The following is a 24,437-nucleotide window of genomic DNA, read 5'->3' on the forward strand; positions in this document are numbered from 1 at the left end:
AGCTAAGGTGACTGAAATATACCAAAATAAAAATGTGGAAATATAAGTCAGGTGGGTGGGGGAAAATGATTTTGCTCTTTCACCACTTCAAATTGGGTATTTCTATCCCTAAGTCAAATAATTATCAATCAAAACAGGCATTTGGCAGCTGGTACAGTGGGTAGAGCACAGGACCTGAAGTCAGGAAGTCTTATCTTCCTGAGTTTAAATCTGGGCTCTGACACTTAGTAACTATGTGACCATGGGTAAGTCATTTAACCCTGTTTGTCTCAGTTCCCTTATTTGTAAAATGAGCTGGAAAAGGAAAATGGCAAACCTCTCTAGTACCTTTGCCAAGAAAACCCTAAATGTCACTTAACCGCAATTGCCCTCCAAAAAGCAAAAAACAAAAACAAACCCTAAATGGGATCACAAAGATTGGATTGAATAACAATAGCAATAAGCTTCTTTAATTTTTGCTTTTTGGTGGGGGAAAGGCATGGAAATTGAGGTTAAGTGACTTGCCCAAGGTCACATGGCTAGCAAGACAACGAGCTTTTTTAAAGTACCTAATTATATGTCAGTTACTTGCTAAACACTGGTGATAACAAAAACAAAAGTGAAGCAATTCCTGACTTCAAAGAGTTTACATTCTAATGGGAAAGACAACGTAGACATTTTTAGATACACAGGGAAGGGACATATACACACATATATACCTACATACATACATAGGTGTGTGTATACACACCCAAATAAATTAATACATACATATTAAATTAAAATACATTAAATTAAACCCATTAAAAGAAATTAAATTAATTACATTAAAACACATACAAATAAATTAATCTTGAAGGGGAAGGCACTGGCAGCTTCTAGAGTCCAGGAAAAGCTTCTGGCAATAGACAGAGCTTTAGCTGGTTTTTGAAGGATGCCAATAACTAGAATACTAAGGTGACAAGAGAGAGCACTTTGGACATGAGGAACAGCCAATGCAAAGAGACACAGATGGAAGATGGAGCATTATGTATGGGAAACAAGCAATTACAAACAGACTATATAGAGCTTGAAGGGGATTCATGTTTAAATAGAGTGGGAAGATAGGAAGGGGCCAGGGTGTGAAAAGCTTTAAATGCCTAACAGAGGAGCTATATTTGATCCTAGCGGTAATAGGGAGCCACTGGAGTTTTGAACTGTGGATGATGTGGTCAAATGGGGTCAAAAATGGTATTGGCTGCATGGAAAATGGATTGGATTGGAAAGATACCTGAGTCAGGGAGACCAAAGAGACTAATGTAGTAATCTATGTGAGAGGTGCCTAGGGCCTGAACTAGAATGGTGGCTGTGTAGTGGAGAGAAGGGGTTAGGTATGACAGATGCTGTAAAGAAAGAAATGATAAAAATTTACTAACATTTTGGTAACAATTTGGATATGTGCAAGGAGGTGAGTGAGAGTGTGATTGTGAACCTGGGTAAGATGGGTAACCTAGGTAATATGCTGGTGCCTTCAATAATAGAGAAGTTTGGAAGAGGGTTAGGTTTGAAGGGTGGGGAAGAGCTCTGATCTGAAAGTGTTGAGTCTGATATGCCAATGGAACATTCACTTTAAAATGTCTACTAGGTAACATGTAATGCAAAACTGGAACTTATGAGAAATACAAGGGTTGAACATATAACTCTGAGAACCACTTGGGTAGAGATGATATTTGAACAGAGGGAAGCTGATCAGGTAAACAAATGAGAAAATGTAGAGAGAAAAGAGAAGAGGAACTAGGACAGAACCTCAGGGGATAAACACAATTAATGTGTTAATGGAAGTGATGTGGATGCTGAACCAGTAAAAGAGAAAGGTGGGAGGAGAACTGAGAACCAAATCACAAAAAACACAAAAAAGAAAGAATATACAGAAGGAGAGGGTGGTCAACAGAGTCAATGGTTGCAGAGATGTAAAGAATGAAGGACTGAGAGAAGGTCATTAGGTTCCACAAATAAGAGATTAGTGACTTTGGAGGGAACACTTTCAGTTAAGTGATAATGTCTGAAGCCAGATTACAAAGTGCTAAGAATGTGAGAGGAATTGGTACTACCAAGTGTAGGCTGTTTTCTCAAGGAGTTGAATAGAGAAAGACAGAAGAGATTTAGAGTAATATTGTAATTAGTGGGGATTAAACCCAATGAAGATTTCTTGAGGATGAGGGAAACTTGGACCAATTTATAGTCACCATGGAATGAAGTAGCAGATAGGGAGAGACTGAAGATTAGCAAGAGAAAAAGTGGAGTGATAGTAGAGACAATCTATTGGGGAAGACAGGAGGGAATGAGATCAATCATACATGTAGAAGGGCTTTTCTTGGTAAGGGGAAGGCTTTCTTCTTTATCAGAGTCTGGAGAAAGGAAGAAATAGTGTAGGGGTTGTTAGATGAGGAGGTGAGAAGGTCACAGAAAAAGACCTTGATCTTTGCTTTAAAGTGTGAGGCAAGTTCCTCAGCCAAGAAGGTGGAGGTATGGAAGGCTTAAAGAATTTAACAGCAGATATGGTGAATGGGGTAGAGTATCAAAAAGGAAGGAATAAAAAGGTCTTGATGCTTCAGTGAAGGCCCAGTTGAGACTGGAAATTTATAGCAGATCCAGTTGTTATCATTGTGTGACTATCTTCAGGTCTGTTTATTAGCACATGACTAAATAGTGGTAGCAATCCACCATTGTGGTTTCATAAAGCATAAGCAGGGATAGAACAAGGAAGCAAAGAGTTTGAGTTCAAGAATAGAAGACAGTGTAGACAAACTGGTTCACTAAGAGGTCAAACTTGGGAAAGAAGCATATATATATATATATACACATATATATGTATATATACACATACATATATATGGAGAGAGAGAGAACAAGGGAAAGAGCTTGGGAAAGAACTGAGGGACAGGTAGATTGGAGGTTATGGAGAGGACAGAATATATTTAGGAAGAACAAGGCATAAGGAGAGATGGAATGATAGGAGATTATGATCAGAAAAATGAAGTTCAGAGCTCTTGATCATAGAAGTGGAACGTGTGTGGGTGACAAAAAGATCAAAGATGAGACTCTCCCTATGTGTGGCTGCGATGGAGTGGAGAAGTATATTATAATAATTATCAAAGAAATCCATTCATCCAAGTCGAGCAAAACAGAAATCAGAGAGAGTATACATAGGAGAATATATACCAGACAATACAGAGTGAAGATGCTCTCCCATTGAGAGTGAAGTTACTCAGCCCAATCAAGAGAGACACCTAGATCTCACCAAAGGGGAAACTCCTTGAAGTCTCTAATGTAGCAATCTGGGGATAGGCACCTGATGAAGACTGCTCGCTCCTCTCACGTCAGCTTCTTCTCAGAATTTTATTCTTCCCTTATCACCCTGAAATGAGACTGGCAATGTCCATCTTTTCCCTTGAAGCTGGAAGCCAAAAGCCAGAAGCACCTGAAATAACTGCAGAAAAGACTTCAAGAAACTCCAAGAAAGTTCAAAGAGAATAGAACTCTCCTCTCTCCCACACTTGTCAACTTTGCCTGCCCCTCATATGGGTGCAGGGAATTGATCTACACTAATCAGGACAAAGTCCCACAAATGATGGATTTTGGGACTTGGGTTACATAGAGAACAGATAAATTCCAGAGAGTGAGAGATAACAGGGAGCAGCAAAGATACAATATCCAATGGGGGAGGGACAGAAACACAATGTGACATCAAAGTCACATCGGCCCAGTAGTTGACAGTGCCTAAGAGAAAAAGACTCAGAGAGAACAGAGCAATGACATTATTAAAAGATACTAGCAGCTCACTGCATTGAAAGTTTGAGCTGCCCCTTTACACAAATGGCCTGGTCACCCATGTTCCCTAGGTTTATACATCATCCTTAAAAAACCCTAAGTTAAACCAGTCATTGCCCACTAGCTATTGTCCTGTTTCTCCTCTGCTTCTTGGCTAAAGTCCTTCGGAAGGCTATCAATGCTAATCAATGCCACCACTTCATTTCCTGTCACTCCCCTCTCTGCAGTCTGGCTTCTGACCTCACTCAACTGATACTGTCTTCTCCCATATCACTAGAGGTCTCTTAACTATCAAATATAAAGACCTTTTCTCATTCCTTGTCCTTCCTGAACTCTCTGCAGCCCCTGATTCCATGACTCACACTCTCTCTTCTCTCTAGATTTTCATGACATTGCCCTCTCTTGGTTTTTCCTATCACTCTAACTACTTCCAGTCCTCTTTGATGAGTCTTCATCCAGGTCACACCCATTAACTGTGGTAGCTTTCCAAGGCCCTTCTCGTGGTTCTTTTCTCTTTCCCTCTCTACTATCTTGCTTTGTAGTTTCATCAGCCCCTGTGAGTTCACTTATCACCCCCATGCTGATGGTCCTCAGAGCTATATTTGAAGCCCTCATCTCTCTCTCCTGACCTCCAGGACCACATCATCACCAGCTGCCTTTTGGACATCTCCAATTGAATGTGTCATAGGTACCTCACACTCACAATGACTTCAAAACAGAGCCCATTATCTTTTCTCTCCAAGCCCTTCCTTCTTTCCAGCTTTGTTATTAATACCAAAGACTCCACTAGCCTCCCATTTCTCACAAGGATGGCAGCATCCTTCCAGTCACCCAGACTCATAACTTAGGTGTCATCCTCTATTCCTCATTTTTCTCTCACCCCCTGTACCCAATCAGTTGTCAAGTCCAGTCATGCCTCCCCTTTCTCTTTTCCTCTGTACTCTCCCCCCTGAAATATCTCTCATCTATGCCTCTCTTCCTCTGACACTGCAAACACCCCAATGCAAGGCCCTCATCACCTCTTCTTTCTTAAGGCCTAGCACAGTGCCAAGCACCTAGGTGCTTAACAAATATTTGTTCATTGATTACACTGGTCTAGAAGGCACTCTGAACCTGAGGTAGTTTTAAAGGGGACCCCATGTGAGTAAGTGGATATAGTTCTTAGGAATTTGTCAAGGACTAATTGAAAAAACAGATTATGAACCTATTCCTGAATAAATAGCTTTTCATTGTTCTGATGAACTAGTGTTCAAATCTTTTCAACCAAGATTAAGCAGTGAGAACAAATACAACATACTATCCAATGAGCCAATGGTAAGATGCTCTTAAAGACTTTGATCATCTATTTTTCAAGCTGAGAATTCAATTTATTTTTATTTTCCTTTCTGATTACAGAAACAAACTACTTTATCATCCCTTCCATTCTAATGTGAAAGAGCAGTACCAAACCTCCTAGATACTGTTTTCTTTGGTTCACTATTTCCCAAAGGAGTTTAAAACTTGTTTTATTTTTCCCAATCTACTCATATTTATGTCTAAAATATGTACCTTTGAATTCAAAGGAAATATGGAATGCCTTTTCCTAGGCTCACTTTGTAATAATGTGGTGACAGGACTGATATTCTGCCAGAAGATGTAGAGAGGTCTTGAAAGCTAGACTAGCATCTGTTAGCTGAACTTGACATTTTTTCTCCCTACTAGTGATGTGCCTCTCATGTGTAATGCAGAACCAAATATAAAAAGATTTTTCTCCATGTGAAGCCAAAGGAAAATGAACCATGTAAGAACACTATAGAAAAATGAGCAGAATAGGAAGGAACTAGGTAAACACAAAATAGCCAATGCCAATACTCCCCTTTTTTCCCTTCTACCCAATGAGTGAAGGAAGTAGAGGAATGAGCTGATTACTTAGATAAATCAGGTTCCCAAACTTCCTGCTGTTGAGGGACAAAAAGGTGACGTTGTCAGGAATCATTCAGCTTGGCAATGTATGGCATGCAGAATCACTCGATAATTGTGCAGTATTTCATTTGATATTATTTATGCACAGCCTAAGTACATCAATCTCCCATAGCTCTATAGGTGACAATTGTATTAACCCTTTCATTTCCACATAGAAATAACTGAAAATCATCAGTGTGCTAACATGACTGTCTGATTTCTTTCCAACAGTATGTTGACTTAAGGACAGTTTGTCACTTCTAGCCCTTTCCTGACCATTTTATGTTTGTAATCTTACATTTATATACTTTTGATACAAATTGCCACGGAATAAAATGTAAACAAATCTATAAAACAGATTAAAATGATAACAGTATGGAATACTATATCATATAAATATCATCATTATATTTAGGTTTCCGTTGCTTGGAAGAAATGGAGAGTTAATGACACGTGTGGCCCCAAATGTCCTGGATAACTGTACTAATCCTTGCTTTGCTTTGTTATGTACATGGCAATTCTGTACAGTTCATATCCCAGGAATAAAGCTTATCAGTGGAAGGTAGTAAGGAAAGTTGTTGGTTATTGGTTAATTATATTTACCCAATTGGTCTTATCCTTCTTAGAATGTAATAGTTTTTATTTAGTGTCAACTAATTTTCTGGAACTTAGAAATGGATATCATTGTTAGATTTTATAGAATACCCTCAGAATGTAATAACGTGTGTGTATGTGTGTGTGGCATAATTAGTCTAGATTGATCCACTGAAGTGGAGAATTGAAGAATTATGGATATAATATATCCATTATTTCTCAATTCTCTTCAATCAATCAATGTAGACTAAATATGCTAATAGATTATGTAAAAGTTACACACATACACACACACAAATTGTGGGGAGCCCTGCCCTTCCACAGCAGGGCTGAGAAAGAATCACTTACCCAGAGGTTGTGAGAGGCATAAAAAGAGATGGGACTCCCAGAGTGGTGGAAAAATAGACAATTTTATTACCCTGTTTACAAGCTTTTATAGGACACTTCCTAATAGATTTCCCCTGAGGACATTGCACACTTCCTTGTTCCCAAGCTGTGGATGTAAATACCATGCTTATCTTGAGGACATAATACTCACACCTGTGTGTTTGAGCACCTTCCTGGGGGATGGGGAACCAATCCAGGTCCGGTAGCAGGCTCTTCAGCTGAAAGGGCTTATTCAGCTTTCACAGTCCCAGTCCCACAGGCCTGTGGTCCTCTTCACACAAACCATATGGAATTTGTTTGACGAATCAGCAATTAACATTTATTCTTCAGGTCATTTTCTGTAGTACAAGTAAAATTCAATCTTTTCCACAGATAAAAACAATTCTGATAAACTCTAGTCAGTCCTTACACATACCTAGCTCCCTATGAGAACACTTGGGGAGACTCCAAGAAAAGGTTTATATTTTAGGAGAGAATCATGGTTTTCCCTCCCAGGTAAGTATCAATTCAGCACTTGAAGACCTTGTTACCCCTACAGGAACTAATTTTTACATAATCTGTAAGCATAATTAGACTATGTTGGTCAGTTGAAGAAGAGAATTGAGCAATTATCAAGTACGTCTCAGAGCAGGTCAATGTGGATAATTAAGGCTTAAAAGGCTCTGTTTTCACCTCTCAGTGGCTTTTTGCAGTCTGAATTATATGACAAATGGTCGAACTATAGCCATCGCTAAACCTAGGAGGACATACAGATCTTCAGTGTCTATCACATGCAAACATTTCTGACTATTCAGGGTAACCTCAGAAAAGAAAAACTCTTCTTCCATGACTGATCTGCATATATTATTCAGTTAACAAAACAGAAGGGGGTCTTTTGGGGGCATTTCTATTTGTGCACCTAAAATAAACCTTTAAGTCACTGATGGAGACTTTAATAATTTGTTTTTCCTATACTTTCAACCACAAAGCAAAGGTGATCTTCCTTTCTGATGCAGAACAGCAGTGAGATGACTTGTGATCTTAAATCAGCAAGTGGCACAATCTCTTCTGTGATCACTACATATCAGTCACAAAACTCCAAGTTCCCTTACTTATTTTATGATGCAGCATTTCCTCTAAAGCAGATCAATCTGTCAAGTGTTGAATGTTCATTATGTACAGAGTCCTATCCTAGATGCTATCAAGAAATTAAAAAGAAAAAAAGAATATACTTTATAACCAAGTAACCAACCCTGTAATTGAGGTAGAACAAGAAAACAAAAAGCTCAATTTGGAGTCACAGGACCTGGGCCTGAATCTTAGCTCTGCCACTACTGTCTGGCCTTGGACAAGTCACTTAAAATCTCTTCATTTGTAAAATGAGGAGGCTAGACTATTTGGTTTCTGAGATTCTTGTTAGCCTTAAATTTGTTTGGTTTTTTTTTTTTTGGAGGGCAACTGGGGTTAAGTGACTTGCCCAAGGTCACATAGCTAGTTTTTTTGTGTGGGTTAAGTGTCTGAGGCCAGATCTGAACTCAGGTCCTCCTGACTCCATGGCTGGTGCTCTATTCACTGTGCCACCTAGCTGCCCCTAGCCTTAAATTTATGATCATATAAATGCACAAGATCACGTAAAAATACATGTGGACAAGTACAAATCTCTGAAAAACTACAAGTATCTGTGTATAAGTTTATATACAATGACATCTCCCTCAATATGACAGTGTTGAAAGGATTCAGCTTACTCAGAGGCACAAGAGATAGTGTCCTGTCATAAGAACACTGATTTTTACTTCATAGGATTATGGGATCATAGATTTACAACTAGCCTTCATAGACCATCTAACCCAGCCTCCTCATTTTTACAAATGAGAAAATCGAGTCATATAGCTGTGGCAGGATATGAACCTAGGTTTTCTTGACTCCAAATCTAGCACTCTGTCCTCTATCCCATGCAAGAAAGCTGAATTCTAAGCTTGCCTTTGCCATTAATTTTTCAACCTCTTCCTTAACCCCCCTAACCCTGGCTCAGCTGCCTCACCTGTAAAGATAAAGAATAATATCTTCCCTCTCTGAAGCCAGAACCTGCATTTCCTAAGGCTCCTCCCAGCTCTAAAGACTTGTGCTTTTAAAAAAAACAACACATTATTAGAGATCACTTAGGTAGCTTTATTGTTAAGAGATGAAGCAAGTATAGCTGATACTTCATCATACTTCCCGTGTGCTGACTTCAAGGAAGCTCTCCAGATTTGATGAGTTAGTGTGATGTGGGATCATTGCAAAATAATGCCATGAGAAAATGTGTAGACTGAAGGAATGGCTTTTTGAACAGAATGTGCACAGCTGTTTATAATTTTCAAGATTAAGTTGCCCTTCATTGATTGACAGAACCAGTTTTCCACTACTGACAGGGTGATTAGGTATCTGAATATCTCTTTTGAAAAACCACCGTCTGTTAGTCTTTCGTGTGAAGTCACTATGAAAGAAAATGTGCTGATGATTTGTCAGTGAAAACCAGTTCCTGTAATCAACATTTCCCAGGTGTCCATCTTGGCATCTCCAGACAAATGAAGTCAAACCCATTATGCCTTCAAAATTTTACCAAAGGTACTAGATAATTATGAGTCCTTGGATGTCAGCTGCCCCCTACCAAAACAGGATAGGTCGAAAGGGAACATCACTAACTTCACTCTTACTCTATCATGGGGCTTATTTCTACATCTTCTCTTTTTATACATGAGACTAAGGAAACTATGCAACTGTTATAACAGTCAGGAAGGAATACTATGTTACTCAAAAGACTGTGTTTGTAGAAGAAAGTATAGTATTTGGAAGGAATTTTAGTAGTGGAAGCAGTAACAGTATAGTAGTAGTAATAGCTAGCAGGTATATAGTACTTTAAGATTTGTGAAAAATTTCACAAATATTATTTCATTCACTACAAGCTCAGGAGGGAGGGGTTATTAGTATCATCTCCATTTTGCAGATGAGGAAATTGAGGCAGAGAGAGGACAAGTGATTTGCCCAGGGTCACACAGCTAGGAATTAGGGTTCTAATAGGCTGCAATCGACCTCATGTCTTCCTGATTTCAGGCCTGCCATGTTCTCCACCATATCACATAGCTGCCCACTCAGAGCCATGTATAGAGGTTTTTTCATAGCTTTTGATGACATATCTTGCAGAGGTGTGCTGGAGGCAGCTCTAATCAGCTTGCTAGAGAGCTAATTGTTAAATTTACAGTATGAGTATTTACACCTTGGAAATAGGCAAATGCTACAACCAGGACTTGATTCATTGTTTACTTGGTTGTTGAGACTGATGGAGAAAATTTAAGAATACAGGTTAAACTTAAAAATGTGTCATCTATACATTTTTTTTCAGACAATCAGTTGTTAAACATTTACCAGCACATATGTGGCTCACATTGGTATTCCACTAGCTAACTTTTCTGCAATATTTGTAAATCTCAAGCAAAAATATAGTAATTTAAATGTCATGTTAGCCAAGAAACTAGACATTTTCCCTATATTATATGCCTGAGCTCTAAGTGAAACAAAGAAATGAATTCTGCCCCTTTGTAAAAATTTATGTGAATTATATTTTCAGACATGTTTCTGGGTTTTTTTGTTGTTTTTTTAATGAAGATGGAATATATTAAAGCAGTTAAGTAACTCATCTAGTAGTATAGTGCCTAATACACTGGTGATTAATAAATTCTTATTGATGTTAATTAAATTTTGTGGTAGACAAGTCTGGTTGATGTGATAAAGTGTCATTAACAGAACTTAGGGATCATCCTAGAACTTGTCTCTAATGCATTAATTAGTGGCACTCAGCAAGTCACATTTCCTTTCAGTGATCCCATGCAATTCTCTAAGACAAGCTGAAGAGAAATTGCCAATTGGTGAAGGGAGTTTCCATACCACACCATTGAAATCAGAGATCTCAACATCAACCTCCCCCCACCTAGTGCTATGAATAGCAGGTTCTTCTAACACTTAACCTATATTAAATCTAGTTAATGTAATTGCACCCTAAATAATTTAAAAGCTTTAAGAAAATATATGCTCTCATTCATAGCTAAGCAACTGCCTTTTCCATCAGATCACATAAACTATGGATTAGAAAGAGAAATTCAAAAATCTAACAGTCACCAGAACTTTTTGACCAACATACAATTACCTGACTAATATGGACATTAGCAGGGTTGCTGTTAACTATAGCAAAAACCCTGGACCTAGTAATAATATCATCTGTTATAATGGAATATTTTTTGGTGATAGACTGCACCAAGGAGGTTTGGCTTCCAGAAGACTCTCATTATAGCACAATTTTTACAATAATATGGAATCACAGTGGCTTTCCCATACATATATAACATTACCTATGTGACTGAGATAATTATCCATATTTGAGAGTGGAAATGTTCCTGAATTAGATTAGCATTTCCAATTTTGCTTTGAATAAATTATAGAGATGTGTTCTAATGAGCTATTGTGTCAAAACCAAATAAGCACAACAACAAAAACTAAACACCCCAAAACCATTGTGATGATTTCTTTTTCATAGCATATAAGTGCATCCTGCCCTGATGCTTCCTCTAGGCTAGGGAACCTCAAGGCTATGCCAGCTTGGTTAAGTTCTACCAACCTGAAATGATTTCAAGTAGGAGTCTGGCCACCATGTGTGTACCTGTCTGAGGACTAGCATAACTAAATATGGAGAGAATCATAAGAAGGCTGGCCACCAGGTGATGGTTTTTAGCCACAGTGACTCATGATACAAGTATGTGAAGAGATTGCTTTTTACTTTAGTGGAGGGTGCACCCACATCCATGAAATATTAAAGTATAAGTATGTATAACCTTATACCCAGATCACCTAAAATAGAGGCACCCATGTAAGAGATGCAAGAGACCTGCCTCAGGAAGGGACATTCTGTGTTCCCCTACCATATGGGTAGAAGCACTCTCTCTCCCTCTCCCTCTTTCTTTCCCATTTCCCTCTCCCTCTCCTTCTCCCTCTTCCCTTTCCCCTCCCCCTCTCTCTCTGTCTTCCCCTCTCCTTCCTTCCCTCCCTACAAGAGTGAAAGTCTACCTCACCCACAGCATAGGCACTATGAACTAAGCTGAATGGCAGGAAAGGACTCTCCCTCCTTTGGCCTCTGTGGTCCCAAGAAACTGGCTTGGGGTATGGGTCTGCTTCTCTTGTCCTTTTCTGTTCGACATGCAGGTGGAGCCCTGGACCTGAGAGTTGGAATCACGGCAACTTTGGAGCCAAAATTCTGGGCTAGATGTTATTGCCAACTTAACATAGAAAACATGAGAAGCCAGGGTGCTAGGATATGAGCCCAAGGAAAACTTTGGACTTGGAACTTGGTGACCCCGTGCTATATGGGAATCGAGTTAAACTGTGAAACTAGTATCTGCCCCTCTCAAGGGACTGGGGAGGGGGTAGGGAGAGGGTTATGCCTGCAGATGTTGGGAGGGGGTAGGGGGAAGGTTATGCCCGCAGATGTTGGGAGGTGGTGGAACTTATATGCTTGTTCTTGCTATAACTTTGAAGGAAATATTTCTTGTAAAAGCTTATCTGACTGCTGGGTGGTTAAGTGGATCTGGGGTGTTGAGGAACACAATCAGTGGGACCTTGAGCCAAAGGCAGAGAGCAGATAGCCCCTCCTCCACCACCCCTTTCGCCCCTCTAGAGTACTGGAGAACCCTGGGGGAGGGCCTAAATGCAGCACACCTGGCTCTCCAGTAGTGTGAAACTGGGGGGTGGGGGGAATGAGTGTTACAAGCTTATCTACCAAATCACTTTAAAAAGAATGGTTGGTTGCCTTTTTGGTCCAAGGCTGTTTGTGAAAAAGAAGGGGAAAAAAAACCAAATTGATTTAATACAGCCTCAACTAAAGCTTCTGCTATGGTCTGCCACCCAAATAAAAGCTTAAAAGTCCAGTTGCTATATCACAGCTACTTTTCCCAACAAAGAAATGAATGAATTCCACTTCCGTAACCTCTCTTACATCCATCCTGATCTCTCCGTTCATATGCACCACCTTAGTTCATGTCTCATCTAGATTATTGCAGCAGCCTCCTAATTAATCTCTTTGCTACCTGTCTTGCTTTAATCCATATTCCACTCAGCTGCCAAATTGATGTTCCTAAAACACAAGGCTGACCTTGTCATCCACCAACTCAAAAAACCCTTAACTGCTCCCTATTGCCTGGAAGACAAGTTACAAACACCTCATCCTGTCATTCAATCCACTTCTCTCCTACCTTTTCTTACTAAGTTGTCATCACCCCTTTCACACTTTCTCCATTCCTTCCAAACTAACCTAGCATTCAATTTCATGGCAAAGGCCCTTGAGTGTATGGCTTCCTGGTCAATCTTGCTTCTTCCAAGTCTTTGTTTCCTTTGTGGCTTGGCTTGTGTGTTTGTTTAATTGATTTGAATTGAATTGAACCATCCGGTAACCTTTCCATGAGAGACAGAGAGAACAAAGCCAATCCTTCCTTATCAGTCTATTTGTAGTTATGGCAAATATTCTTTTCAATAGTTCTTTTTCATACTGAGACCAAATGTACAGTTGAATCACAAATAAGATATTAAAAAACTGACAGCAGTGTAACTGCTTAGTTAAAAAAAAAAGGCCAGTTCATTCATCTGTGACGGATAATCTTATTTTGGCAGCAGACATTCTTGTTCCCATTAATATCAGGTTTTCCATTTCCTGCATTTTAAATCTCATGACACTCGAGGAGCTTTTTGTCTCTCTTTTTATGTAGCAAGTCACATCAAGAACAGACAGGAAGTATCATATTTCATTTTAAGAGCAGAAAATTGAAGTACAAAAAGATAATTACTGTTATAAAAACACTTTCATTGCACAGTTTTCAATAAGTAAGACTTAAAACAGGTGAATTGTTCTGCATATGATACATTTAAGCCTATACTACTTAAACTGTGAGTCTCAACCCCATGTAGGGTCATGAAAATTTTGGGAACAGCAAAAGGTTTCTGAACACACAATGACAAAAAATTAATTCAGAATCAAACTCATAATGAATCTGAGATGTTTCTGGCAGCACTTGCCCTTGTTCCATTGCATACCTTCATTGCAGCCTTGTTCTGAACACAAAACATGCATACTTTGCACTGTGCATGCCTTCAGGCCAGGCAATAACAGCAAATCCTGCTGAAAGATGCCCTGTATTATACTGAGTAGTGACAGCTTTATTGTGAAATTACAGAATTTCAGAATTGAAGGGAACCTCTGAAGCCATCTTGTCCAACTCATACCCTAAATAGGAATCACCACTACAGGACACACTAAAAATGATCATCTATTCCCTGCTTTCAAACTACCAATGAGAGAAAACCCATTACCTCCCAAGGCAGCTGATTCCACTTTGGGGCAACTCTGGAATTGTGCTTCCAATATCCTTCCTAAACTGCAGCTTCCAGAACTGAAGATAACACTCCAGTTGTGACCTGACCTGGACAGAATACAAGGGGACTATCACTTCCTTATTCTTGGAAGCTATCAGTCTCTTACTACAATCCAAGATCACATTAGCATTTTTGGCTGTCACATCCTACTAGTGACACCAAGATTGTAGGCCACTAAAACCCCCAGATCTTTTTCAAACAAACTCCATTAAAACCGTAACTTCCCTATCTTGTACTTGTGAAACTGATTTTTTTAATCTAAGAGTAAGATTTCATGTTTATCCCTATTAAAATTAATTTTATTCAGCCCAATGTTTTCGATTGTTGAGATGTTTTTGGTGTCTGTCTCTATCATTCAGCCTGTAGGTAACCCTAATAGCTTTGTGTCATCTGCAGATCTGATGATTTTCCTATCTATGTCTTCATCTAAGTAGCTAATTGAAAAAAAAAAATTATTTTATCTCCACATATCTCTAGAGCATTCCACTGGAGACTTTCTTCTAATTTGGCATTGATAATTTAATGACTACTCTTTGGGTCTGGTCATTTAGTCAGTTTTAATTTGTCTTCTAGCTTACATCTTTCTATTTTTTCACAAGAAAAGAAGATAGGAAGGAAAGAAGAAGGAAGAAGAAAGGAAAAGTAGTTATTAAAAACCTACTATGTGCTGGGCACTATGCTAGCTTCAGTAGATGCAATACTAAAGTGAGAAGGCCCCTGCCTTGAAGGCCTTTACATTCCAAAAGTGGGATATGACACATACAGGGGAATGGAGGCCAGTAATGGATGTTTTGGTCTGAGGATTCAACAGTGATTGTGAATATAACCATAGAGACATCAATTTTCACAACCTTTCCAATAGCAATGAATTTTTTTTATTGTTTCTAGACCAAAAGATAGAAATGAATAGGGGGACAGATTCCCCACATGGCAATAGGACAGATGGTGAGATTCATGTCCTTGTTTTCTGATGGGTGCCTGGACTGGATGTCAAGTGTGGTCTGGGGCCAGCTAGAAATAATGGGTTAAGTGAGTCTGCATCCACTCCCTAATAATAAGGACAAGTCAGACACAAGGAAGAGTTCCAAAATTGAATAGTTTGAAATATTTTATTAAACATTTTGCTAAAATATAGGCAAACTATATTTACAACATTATATCTGAGCCCTCTCAAAAATAGAAATAAACTTATTCTGGAATGAACTATTCTTAATGAAGCCACGATAATTCTTTCTTATCATGGTCTGGTTTTTAAGATCGTAATAATATAGTCTAGAACAGAGATGTCAACCACATGCATTGCAATCCTCAATACTACCAAGTATAGCCAAAACCAGATTAAAATGTAATTTGGAAATATTTAGCAAAATAAATAGAAATACAAGAGAACATAGATAAATAAATGTGTTTTTTCTAAGTCAATAGGTAGCCTGCAAGGATCCTCATGTACAGTTTAATGGTCCTGTTTTGATTCCACTAATCTAGAATTTTCATAGGAATCAAAATCAAACTTTCTGACCTCTAGTTTGCATCCTCCATTTCCTTCCCTTTTTTGAAAATTGGAACATTTGCCCTTTCCAGTCTTGTGGAATCTTTCATTTTGTCCACAATATTTCAAATATCATCCACAGTGGTTTGGCAATCATACCTGCTGTTCTTTCAGTATCTGAGGATGGTCTGCCTTCCTCTGAGCCAGATGACTTGAATTTATCAAGAAGAACTAGGTGCTTCCTTAGAATCTCCTTACGTCTTTTCCTATCCAAAGGACACTTTCCTTGGTGGAGAACTCAGAAGTAAAAGAATTCAGCAGCTTCTTCTGCTTTGTCTCTATTGTCTCATCAACCCCAAGCAGCATTTATGTTAGGTTGTCCAGCAGCCCACTCAAGTGCATCAAGGAGCTTGGTGTCATTTGTGGGGTGCTTCCCCCAGACCCAGCCGCACAAAAGGATAGCTCTTACTCCCATTGCCCTAACTCCCCTCAGCTGGCCTGAAATTTTAACTGCCACAATTAGAATATTAGTGTTCTGAGGGTAGGGATGGTTTTATTGTCTTTTTTATCGCTAGCAGGCACAATGCCTTGCACAAAGCAATGTTTGTTAAATTGATTTATTTAACCAATCTAGTGTCATTCTACTTAAAGGAATATATTATGAAAATTCACATGGAGCCATTAACAATTTAGGTAAACTCGTCCATAATACTTTCTATCACATAGAAACTTTCTAAAAAAAAAAAAAGAGAGAGATACAGAATAGGTCAGTTTTGATGAGGGGGCCCATAAAGTAAAGTCTCAAGGTCCAACCTAACCTACATTCCAGTTTTTCATAATACATATTAATTATTATTAATTTATTATATTATATAATTATATCATTTAATAGTTATTTATAGCTATATTATGTCATATTAATTGTATTATTAAGATATGTATTAAAAATCAGCATATATACACACATATACCCATTTACATGTGTAACATGTTCTATATAATATGTATTTATCTATGTATATGTATATATAATATTTATGCATATATTATATTATATATGTGTTTGTATACATATATGGAGCAGTTAAATAGCATAACAGATAGTATACCACTGAGTCTAGAGTCAGGAGGACCTGAAATTAAATCTGACCTCAGACACTTAGTAGTTGTGAGGCTCTGGGCAATTCACTTAACTCTATTTGCCTCAGTTTCCTTATTTGTAAAATGGGGATAAATATAGCATCTACCTTACAAGGTGGTTGTGAAGATCAAATGAGATAATATTTGTAAAATGAATAGCACATAGTAGGTATGATATTAATGTTAGCTATTATTGTTATATTTAATCTGCATTATTAACATTTTCTCTATCACTTTCTTAAATCTAGACAATCAACAAACCAATAAGTCGAGCCCTGATTTGTAGTGCTTGCTGATGAGTAAATGCTCACACTGAAAACAATAATTGGCTTTCATGAGCCAGTTTGAGCTGGTTCCAGTACAGTCCTGGGGATACTGTACTTCCATATGATATAAGTAGCACCAAATGTGAGTTGTATATGGAGAAGCATTTCTTTAGTAGAGAGAATATGTCTAAAGGAAGAAGAGAAAATTAGGAGAAAGAAAAGAGACTGATTCTGGTTCATTGCCTCATTTTTCTTTTCTAGTAGAGTAACAGTAATGACACTACTTTGCTCATGTCTTTCATTCCAGCTTCAGAAAGCTAATAAAAGTAGTGATAACATCATTAAAAGAGGTTCAGGCAACACATAAGAACTGTTGAAATACAAGGTCATTTTTTTTCTCATTTCTAAAAAGTAAATGTGCCTATCAGTACTGATAAATAGATTACATGAGTAAGGGAAAGAAAGAACCAATGTCCATCATTTTGCCACTACTTTATTGGAAAACCATACTAAGACAGACTGGCAATGTATATTTGAAGAAGCAGTTGATATAGTACATAATAACATAGTTTTTTAAAAAAATGACCCTACAGATTAAAATCTATTTTCCCCACTTTTTTCCTTTCTTTTTTCTAGGTTATAGTTTTAAGGGTAGTATTCCTCCCAGTAGACTGAAATCAACTAGAATCAGTCTGAGAGACAAAGTCTGAGAGACAAAAATAAAAGTCTAAGAAACAAGAAGGGAAGGGGAGCTTTTACCTAGAGCAAGGGTCTTTAATATTTTTGTGTGTCATGGAACCATTTGATAAGCCTGTGGAGCCCTTTGACAACCCCTTCTAAAGATAATATTTGCAAATGCAAAAAATAAAATACCAAGGAATACAAATATTGAAATACAGTTATCAAATTTTTTTTAAGTTCATGAACCCCAAGTTAAAAACCCCTGTAAAATATCTTCCAATTCTTTCTGTTTTTCAGAGAGTGACTGAGTCCCTCCCTCCTACACTTTGGCCCATCTGGACTTTGAAGACAGCAGAGAGAGGCAACATGGAAGAAGCTGGTGACTAAGATAGATTCATAGGTGAGGTCCTTGTTTTGAGCTTTTCGGTTGCCCCACCCTGACAATGGTGTAAATAGCCCTAAGTGTTGAGGATGCAGAGAAGTGACACCAGGGCATAAAACAACCTGTGTCTCTTGGTATTAGGAGCCAGCCTGACTCAGGGCAGGACAGTTAGTTGATATTCAATGCTGAAATGAAATGAGGAACTCATACGTCATTCTACAGATAAGAAAAGGAGGTTTAGTTAGCCAGAGCATGAAAAGACTAGTCAACAAAGCCACTCCCACTCTTAGCTTAAGTAGATGCAGACCCCCAGGTCCCTTTAAGGAAATATGTCTGGTCCTTAGGTCAGGTTGTGGCAACTCAGGAATATGGGGCATCTAACAAGTCTGAAAGACCAAACCCCAAGTGGGTGGGCCTTTAAGTGCTTAGATGACCAGGAAGACCATATGACCAGAGTCTATCGGGAAGCTGTGTTAAGGAAGGTGAAGTTTGAACCTTGGCCTTCTGGAATAATGTGGTTCCAGGGTCAGTTTGATTACCTTTCAGGGAAAGACTAGACTAGGGCAACCTGGGTAGGTCTCACCAACTATTATAGTTGGTGAGTCTAGCTTGGGTCCCTCTCCTCTTCTGGGAGTAGAAAGTCCTCAACTCAATTATTTTAATCTACTCCCTCCTTTTATCAGTCCCATCGAGGGAAAAAAAAGGGTGAGGGGAGAAGAAAAGCACACTACCTTCTCCTCCCTCCAATCTGGGAGCAGAGTGAGTAGTTGGTATTTGGAAACGTTTAAGTGGTATTTTGGGTTTCTTGTTACCTTTTTGAAACTATTAAAAACAGGTCTATGAAATCTATAGTTCTCCTTATGTGAATACATGCATGTGTGGCCCTTATAGAAACTGGAAATCATTATCCCAATTCATACTCTCACTGATAAGTTTGATCCCCAGAAGGTTACTAGTTAAGTCTCCCCCTCAATGTTTTAGGGATGATCCTGAGGTTTTGGGGGTTCCTTTCTAATGCTATTGGCTCACGTTCTGATTCCAGTGTGTTCTGCCCAATAGAAATAATGGGTCACAGATAATATTTCTTTATATCATTGATATTCACCCCCACCTACCCTGTGAATAGCAACCCACTTCCATTTAGCCAATTAGCATAAATTAGGCTTTTTAAAGCAATATTTACCAAGAAAATATATCAAGAATAGAAATGCAAATCATTCTCCCAGATTGGGGCACACTGTCCCTTTCAACTTATGGGGAGAATGGTCTCAAACATAAGGTATTTGCTACAGTCATTCATTTACCAACAAAGTTCATTTCCAAATGCAACATGGTTGATGGATGATGCCTCAGCTACTGGTTCTGATTTGCTCTGGACTGGGTTCCTCCGGTTGCACTTTGGGACCTCACTCTTATTTTCAGCGGACACCTACCCACCAACCTTCCAAATCTAACAAGACTGTAGCCTCAACTGTTCCATTTCCAATATTCCTTCAACTAAGAGCAGGAAGGAACAGAATCAATAGAGACAGGAAACAGCCATTCCATGTACAAGACCATGTGTAAATAAGTGGTATAGATGAGGAGATAAAGATTTGAGGCCTCTTCCCACCCAGGGGCTTAGAGCACCTTTCATCTGAACATAGACAAGAAATGAGAGACTGTATCATCTGGTTAATGCCTTATGTACTCATTATCAGTTTCATGTCAACAGTGGATCCAAAGGCTCCTCTTCTTCATATGTTAAGCAGTCCAGAAACAGTATTTGCCCATGCTCTGAAGTCCAAGTGGGAATTGTATCAGGAGGAATACACTTCAAATGTTCATAAAGACTGGGCTCTCTTTGGCTAATATGTTGTTATTATTATTGTTTACTTGTGTCCTACTCTTCATGACCCCATTTGGAATTTTCTTGGCAAAGATACTGGAGTGGTTTGCCATTTCCTTCTCTAGCTCATTTTACAGATGACGAAATTGAAGCAAATAGGGTTAAGTGACTTGCTCAGGATTACACAGTGCATTTAGTATCTGAGGCCAGATTTGAACTCAAGAAGATGTCTTCCTGACTTTAGGCCAACCTAATACAAATCACCGATTACACTTGAAGATTAGAAAGGAGTAAGGATAAAAGTAGAAAGGGAAAGTGATCTAAAGTATTAAGGTTTTGTCAACCCAGTTTGGATTTTTGCCACTTAAAATTTTGTTGGGAGTTCAGAGCCACACATTTAATAGAGATGAAAATTTGTTAATTCTAAAAATTGCAGACAGAGAGAGGAGAGTGAGTGTTTTGGAAGCTCTGCCTATGCAAAGGAAATTGGAGTTAATTCTCCACACATTTACTAGAGATGAAAATTTGTGTATTTGTCCTAAAACTTGCTCAGAGACAGAGACAGAACAATTCCCAAGATTTTTCTAATAGACGAGCCATAATGGACAAGCAACTTGAGGGAGGTATCCATTTTTTTTCTTTTACCTGAAAAGCAGTGTCCTGGGTTTGAAAGGAAAAGCCATTTCCAAAGACAATGAGTAGTTAGGGAAGCTCTGCTTATGCAAAAGGAAATGAATCAGTTCTCCACATATGGGGATGGGTCAAAGACTTGGGTGATTGACAGCTCAGTCTCACTTACCAGTGCCACTGAATGGCTATATTAAGTTCTGAAAATGTTCATTTTCAACATTTGAGAACATTTTATGTGATCAAAAAATTTTTTTAAGCAATTGGGGTTAAGTAACTTGCTCAAGGTTACACGGCCAGTTATTCTGGCCAGTTATTCTTTTTGTGTGGGTGCCGAGTATCTGAGGCCGGAACCAATGCCGGGTCTCCCCACACCAGGGCCGACGCTCTTATTCATAAGAGCTGCCCTTTATGTGATCAATTTTAAGCAGCATTTCTATAAAATCCCAAAAGATATCTAAAATGAATTTATTCTTGATCAACTTTGTGTTTTCAGATAGAAAATAGAATGCAATGTGGGTTTTTTTTTTGTTTTGTTTTGTTTCTAATTTCCAAAATGGGAGTTTTTCTTCTTTGTAGCAGTTATTTATACAAAGTTATTATTAGAGCATGACCCTTTTAGAAAGACTGGTTAAAATGGAAACAAATTACTCTATTTGCTACCAAGAAAATACGGGTAGTATCAGACTTGTTTGAGAGTGAGAAATTATCATTTTACTACAACTGTGAAAAGCAAGGTCAGGATTACATTATAAATATCTTTTTAAAAAGCAAAGAAAGGAACTCTAGTTATAATGACTGCCTGAAAAGAGGTAGTCATCTTATCTCCCATATATCTACTTCAGCAAAAACCTGAAATTTGTAGCACTCTAAATAATGATCAAGAAATCCACTGGAAAACTACACTAAATGACTTCTTCAATCACAGAACTGTACAAAAAGTCATCCAGAGTCTCAAGGGCAATAGGAAGGGGGGGGGGGACCCAGTAAAGCTAGCATCTGCAAAGGTAAACAAAGCCAGTCTCCCAATGCTACCAGAAGCAGACCAGAGAAACAGATAGTCTTCAAGCCTCTGTAATTAGATGAAGCAAAAGTAGAAGGCCCCTGAAATAGCTCAGGGATGTTAGAAAGACCAAGAATGGTCAGAAAACCCCCAAAGTTACAATTTGGAATCTCTGGAGCAATGGTAGTCACTAGTGCTCAGATCAGGCCCAGGAGCTCCAGGATCTTAACTACTCTGTCCTGAGATGTCATAGAGGGTCCTGAAGATCCAGCTTTCTGAACCTCAAAGATCTAGGCGGGGGGTCTAATTCCAGGAGGTGGTCATTCTAGGAAGCCAAGGAACTCAGAGCAAGACCAAGTAGGACTGATCAGCCCACCCAAGAGTACAACAGGGAACAGAATCTAGCCCTAGTTCAGAAACTAAAACTGGAGAAATTATTATATCAAAGAAAACACCAATCAGTATTAAAAAAAGTGCTGTAGATCTAGAGATCCCCAAAAAGGTATACACATAACTACCACAAGCGGTGACTCAAAAAATTTTGCATGGATTTTCCACAAGAGCTACATAAATAACTAGAAGAAATGAAGCAAGAGATAAAAAGTAAAATGAAAATTCTATTAAAAAAAGAAATCAAATAAGGAGGGAGTAGAACTGCTATTTCTATAACTGAGATTCCTAAGAAGAATTTACATAGAAGAAGAGGGGGAGGGAGTAGGCATCAGATGAACTTCACTCATCTCAAACAAAGGAGCGTTCAACACTCATAGAGTTTTGCATTGAAATACATCCAATTCAATAGGGAAACAAGCAGGGACAGGGAAAGGAAGTTAAAGAGAAAGGATAATACCAAGGGCAATAGTATTTAACAAAACAAACTTCCTGGTCCTGAAGGGGAAGGAGGATGAAAAGGAAAAATAAAGACCTAGAATCTAAGGGATAGGAGAATTCCCATCAATAGGGGAATAACTGGAAAAAAATGTTGTATATTAATATAATGAGATATTATTGTGCCACAAAATAATGAAAAAACAATTTCAGAAAATTCTAAATAGTTTGACCTTCTTTGTCTCTGGACCTAGCTCTTGTCAGAAAACTGGTGGATTCAAGGTACAGAAAGAGATAGATATGTTTTGATTTTTAATGTTATTCAATTCTTTCAGTTGTGTCCTACTTTTCATTACCCTGTTTGGTGTTTTCTTGGTAAAGATACTGGAGTGGTTTGCCATTTCTTTCTCCAGATCATTTTATAGATGAAGGAACTAAGGCAAACAGGGTTAAATGACTTGCATAGGGTCACACAGCTAATAAGTATCTGAGGCCAGATTTGAACTCAGAAAGATGAATCCTCCTTACTTCGCCCCCCCCCCCCCCCAAGCTCTACCCACTGGGCCACCTAGCTGCCCCTTCTGTTTTAATTGACTATGCTGATTTGTTATAAGGGTTTGTTTATCTGTTTTATTCTCTCAGTTTTTAATACTGGGGGTAAGGGTGAAGGTGCATTGGAGAAAGATAATAGTAAAAACTGTGTTTGTTTGTTTTTTTAAAGGCCATTGATATAATTTTTTAAATGCCCAGGAGAGTCTTTTGGATCCTCCTTTGGTTTGAATCATTTGATAATAGAGTATGGTGAGAAATAATGCTGGCCTTTAGCTTTCCCCACTGAGGCCTTTATATGGCTCTGTAAATACAGACTTAGTTATTTACTTGCCATTTGAGGTAAAGGGAGAGCGGTAGTCTCAAAGTTGGTTTTTGTAGCCAGCAACTCCCTAAGAAATAAAGTAACCTTTCGGACTCAGTCTAGTGTTAGTTGAGATGTAGACTCATCTGGCAAGCATACCATATCTGGATATGAATTTGGTGGGACTAATATTATGTACAAACTGCACTACATCTGAACCCATTATACCAAAGTCTAACGTAGGATAGGGGAGAGAGTATCCCTGAGGTGTTGGAAGAAATGTATGTACTTTTGTTCTTGCCATCTTTGAAGTTAATACCCCTTTGTAGAATCTAAAACAAAATAAAATGCGGAGAAGAGAACAACTCAGAAGGATGCTTAGACAAGCCAACACAGTTTTGAAAGTACCTTGTGGAATCTCATAGCACCTTCCTCACAGGGTTGTTGTCAAATGAATTAACATATGTAAAATGCTTTGTAAACTTTAAAGTCATATAAAAATGCTAGTTATTAGTATAAACTTCTCAAAATAAGCAAATAGTATAAAATGGAAAATGATGGTTTCATATATGATACTCTTTGGGGTTCTGTTATGTACATGGAAATGCTCATTTTTTGTACATGTCAAGTTCAGGATAAAAAAGTAAAATTTAATTTTTGAAAATGAAAAATTAATGCATAAGAGGAACATCAAGTGCTATTAGATTGTCAGAAAGCTTATACTCCATGTATTTAAGAAAATGAAACTAAGCCAGGCACTATATCTAAAAAATGCCAGATGCATTTCCTATTTCATTCATTTTTAAAACTACATGATTCAAATCAATTTCTTTTAAAACTATATCTTTTTTTTAACAGCTTATATGTAGAAAAAGGTGAAAAGATTTCTTGACTGATAAGCTACATAAATGTGAAAGACAATAGTTTATGGAAACCCATGGCTGGACTAATTTGTGTTCTAGGTAATAATAAATTTTTACACGTAAAGAACTTGTATTTAATCTTTCTGTAATAATGTTAGATCAACCATTCACAGAGGGTGCCTAAGTGCTCAGCACTCAGAGAAACAACAGATGTTCCTTTCAATTCTATATGTTACTATTCAGGTCTTTTCACCTTGTATCTGGGTGACTGCATTCATCTTCTAAAAAGTCCCTTTTAATCCAGTCTTCTGCCACTCCAATCCATCCAGAGGCTG

This window comes from Petaurus breviceps, unplaced genomic scaffold (genome assembly GCF_028583685.1).
Source record: "Petaurus breviceps papuanus isolate PSGF00001 unplaced genomic scaffold, PetGlider_PUasm1.0 175, whole genome shotgun sequence".
NCBI lineage: Eukaryota > Metazoa > Chordata > Mammalia > Diprotodontia > Petauridae > Petaurus > Petaurus breviceps.